The following is a 4,992-nucleotide window of genomic DNA, read 5'->3' as shown; positions in this document are numbered from 1 at the left end:
CCTTCCTTTCTTCTCTTCAGTCCCCTCCCTATTTAATTCCACTATTGCAGTTTCTTCTTTGTCTCACCTTTACAATACATTCTATTTCATCTTCCTTGTTGTATTCTTTAAAACACTCTTATTTTTAAAAATAATGTTAAAGGAAGAACTATAACAAGGTGTGTTTAAAAGTTTATGTAATACTTTACATTATTAACTTGAGGAATTTAAATGAAAATTTCATAACATGTAGCTTTTAGTTATGGGGGAATTTTGCTGAAGCATTTTTACTTAAAAACTGAATGAAAAGTACAGCTTCAAAGTTTTGGTTAATCCAGGCTTTGATCAGTCTGCTCACTTCATGTTTGGAATCCTTTCCCATGCTCCACGTCTCCTTTCAAACAGAAATGCATGCTATACATCTAATAGAATTGATCCTCGCAAAGATGGAGTAAATTAACAGTCAGGGAAAAATATCCTTTTGTTTCAAGCCTGAGGCTAACACATATTATTAGCTGGGATGTATGGATCTTATATAACAATTTTTTATCTTACTGTGTCTAAATCTCTTCTTTGGAAAGCTGTGTTTATCTCCTTCTCTTTATAGGCCCCATTTTCTTCATTCATTCTGTGGGTTACATAGTAGGTGTAAGATACAGATTAGCTGTAGTTTCATCCAATTGTGAAGGCTTAGATATGAAAATTATTTGGAAATTACAGATTTTGTATGAATAAATACAAGTTGATATTAGTTATAAATTATTGCTTATAATGTTTATATTTTTGGAGCATCAGTGCCTTTCAAAATATTATAGCAATATAAGGAATTACAAAACCTCCAATTATAGTTGCTATTACTGAGATTCCACAAGCCTCAACATCACTGAGGATGGTTCTCTGAGAGAGTTAGCACTGAAAGAAGCTTTCCTTTAACAATTCAGTCTGGGGCAGGATCAATCTCTCTTTCTTTTTTGATGCTAACGGAGTTATCATCCAAGGGTTTTAAGTCAGGTGTGATGTACATTATAATGGATCATTGCCACTGAAGAAAAGAGGATTAGCTCTGTCAGGACAGATTGTTTCTGATAGGTCTGCAAGAAGAAAAGTATTAGAGCAGCACCAAAAAAAACAGAAGCATGTCGACCAAGAGAGAAATGATCATTCATGCCAACCCATGGCTATCAACGTTTGTACCAAATATTCTCTGGAAGAATATTTTCATGGAGCTGATGTCTCTCATTACAGGAAATTCACACGACAGTAGAACATGCTATCGTTTGATAGAGACATATGTAATATTTTCCTAATATTATTGGATTAGCACACTTCCACACAAAAATACATTGACATTTATTTGACATTTGATCTCTTTTGCCCTGTAATTTAACTCTTATTTCTGTTGAAATGTATAAACAAAAGCTGTTATTTTTCCATTGAAAAATTACATAAATGTTATTATCTTATATTATTCTTAAAAAAGATTAATACTTTCCTAAATATTTATCAAACTTTAGAAGATAGATTATGATTTTAAAAACTCTGTGGAAGTTTAAACCATTTTGTAATTTCCAAGCACCCAAAGTTAACAGGACATTGAAATCAGATTAAAAACCCATATTATCAACAAACTATAATCATAGTAATTATTTATAAGGACCATCTTCTGTCCTACTAAAAGTTATAAGAAAAATTCCTCTTTATGTTCAGACAGAAAGCACATTACTTTATCTCAAGCAGGAAACTGGTCTTTGCATATAATCTAAATGCAAGTTATGAATATAAACAGCTATAAAATTTCACTTTAAATCTGCTCTATAAACCAAAGAAATTCACTTGTGTTTCAGTATCTCTCTTTTGTAGTATTCCTAAGTTTATCTTAATTTTTGCTTAGTATTTTTTTTGAGAATTTTGTAATTAGCACTACAGCTAAAGCACATTTACCCTTCTCTTTACCCTCTCTAGTGTTTGTATACCTGCTTCCACTTTCATGACTTTTATTTGCTTATTATTATTGTTAGAAATATACACATGTGTCTATGAATATCCATTTAGGCATATATTTATATGAAAATATACATAAATAACTGCTGAATTTATTTAGCTTTTATGTGTGTGTGTGTGTCCAGAGTTGAATACTTGAGATTGGACAGTTTATGTGAGTGCTTGTCCCTGGAGGAGACTGAGTCTCCTTTTCTTAGCAGCTATTAATCACCTGTAGTTCTTCATCTGATCATGGAACTATATAAGATTTCCCCTGATCATGTAGGTGTATAACCTGGTGCTGTCATTATGCTGGCCAGTTCTAAATCGTTATATATAAATATAGCTCTCACTCATCAAAATAGATTTCCCTTTCCTTTAAATTCAATGTGTACTATTATAGATACATATCCAGTAAAAATGTGGTAAATATGTTCATGGAGTGCCCAACATAAACAGAAACATCTGTAATGGAACCCTAACTCACCCGCACATCCTCTTCTTTACTCTAGTCTGCTCTGTCCATATTAGACTTAGAACTAACAAAAAGAGTCAACATGCCTAGGTCACATTGCAAAAATACAAACACTTGTAGCTGCTTGTGTTTTAATGCTAATTGGACTCCCAAAACTGTTTTTAGGAGACTGTCTGCACATAGCTTCTGGGAGCCTGCCCCCAGTTAATCCTGATTGGTAGCATTCAACAGCTTGGGAGAAGAGACATAGGCAGGGTTTATAGTTCCTGGGATTGGGACCAAAAGGAGGAGGAAGGAGGAGACATGGAAAATGCCATGGAAGGGTAATAACATGTTGGAAGGAGAAGCAGAGCCACCATGTAGAGGTGCCAAGAGAACACGGCCCAGAGGGCTGCTCAGTTGGATCAAGAACAGCCAAGATGGAATATAGAAATTACTGAATAGTAACTAGGAGTTATCAGTGGGAGGTAGATTCTAACAGCGTGGATGTTAGGCCATTGCCCAGCTATTATACTCCTTATGGCATATTAACAATATAAAGTCTTTGGTTGTGTGTGTGTGTGTGAGTGTGTGTGTGTCTTTCATTTGGGAACATAAGCCATTGAGGCAGATAATAAGCCTGTGTCAGGACTTATTAAAAACATGCATACTACAAAAACTATGAAACATCAAGCGAGCATCTCCTCTCTAAAACCTACCATTCTTATAGAGGTATTTGCCAATGATAATTACCTAGACGATCTCCAGAGCACAGACTTTAAACAAACAATATTAAACATCATCAATGGATTCAAAGTATTTAAGAAGACACTTAGAATCTACTCAGTGAACTCAAGGAGAAAGAACTTAAGGAGAATAAAACCTCAGTGATTCCCAAGAAAAAGACAAAATAAGGCTGGTGGAAGTGACAAAGACAATCCAGTACGTGAGAGCAGAATTAAATAAGGAGAAACACTATGGAGAACTCAAGCTGAAATGAAGATCGAGTTGAAAAACACCAATAATCCAATAGAAGACCTCAAAGGACAGCCTTACAAATAGAATGGGTCAAGCAGAAAAAAAAAAAAAAGAGTGTTTGGAGTCAAAGATAAATAAAAATAGTACACACACACATACACACAAAGAACATTCAGGAAATGTGGGACACTGTAAAAAGACCAAAGCTCAGAATTCTGAGCATAGATAAGTGAGAAGAACCCCATGTCACTGACATAAACTAGATCTTTAACAAGATAAAACAAAACTTTCCCAAACTAAGGAAAGTCACTCCTATAGAGATCCATGAACCAAACAGAACATCAAAGAAAGAAGAGCAGAAAAGAAAATGTCAAGCCTGGCATGGTGGCACACGCCTTTAATCCTAGGACTCAGGAGGCAGAGGCAAGTGGATTTCTGAGTTCAAGGCCAGCCTGGTCTACAGAGTGAGTTCCAGGACAGCCAGGGCTATACAGAGAAACCCTGTCTCAAACAAACAAACAAACAAAAACAAAAAACAAACAAAAAGAAAGAAAGAAAATCTCCATGGCATATCATGTATAAAACTAAGCATGCATAACAATTATCTGAAAGCTGCAAGAGAAAAAAATTACAAGTTACATATAAAGGAAATTTCAGACTAAGAGGTGCTTTCCAATGGAAACTCTGAAACTCAGATTAATTGTTAGCTAGTCATTCCAAATCCCAAGGGACTATTATGGCCAACGTACACTAATATACCCTGGAAAAGGGAGGGACCTTAGATGAAACGCTGAACAGTAAGGATAGGGAACTCTTAGAGTCTACCTCCAGTAGAAAGATAGGGCATCAAAAGGAGGGACAGGTTTGCCATCCCACAGTCAAAAACTCTGATCCATAATTGTTCCTGTCTAAAAGAACTGCAAGGACAATAATGGAGAATAGATAGAGGCAATGAAGGTTTAGTGACTGGACCAAATTGGGATCTATCTTAAGGGGAGGCTCTGTGTCAAAGGGAGGCTCCAACACCTGACACAATTAATGATGCTATGGTGTTCTTACAGACAGGAGCCTAGCATGAGTGTGCTCTGGGAGGTCCAAGAGCCAGCTGACTGATACAGACACAGATACTTACGCCCAAACAATGGCCTGAAATCCAAGACCCCTGTGGTCAAATTAGGGAAAAGATAAAAGAAGTTGAGGAGGAGGGTGACCACATAGGAAGACCAGTAGTCTCCACTAACCCAGACCCTAGAGATCTTTCAGACACTGAGCCACCTGCTGGGGACAGCACATCATGACAGGGACTGTCAGCTTAGGCCAGGATGGAGACATCTCCATCCTAGGATAGCTCCTTGAAAAAAAAAAAAAAAAAAAAAAAAAAAAAAAAAAAAGGCCTCTGGGACCCTGAGAAGCAGGAGACACATCTCTCTAGTGGACTCACCACATGAAATGACAGACTGCCTGTAGTAGGCTGGGATGAAGACATCTTAGTGAAAGACTCCAAAACTCCCAAAGGGAGGCACTTACTCAAGNCTCGGGTCAGCCGCGCACCCAAGAAGACACTGAGACCGAACTTAAGATGTATAGAGAGTAAGATTTAA

The sequence above is a fragment of the Mus caroli genome, chromosome 5, assembly GCF_900094665.2.
Source record: "Mus caroli chromosome 5, CAROLI_EIJ_v1.1, whole genome shotgun sequence".
NCBI classification, from domain to species: Eukaryota; Metazoa; Chordata; class Mammalia; order Rodentia; family Muridae; genus Mus; species Mus caroli.
Note: the sequence above shows the minus strand (reverse complement) of the source record.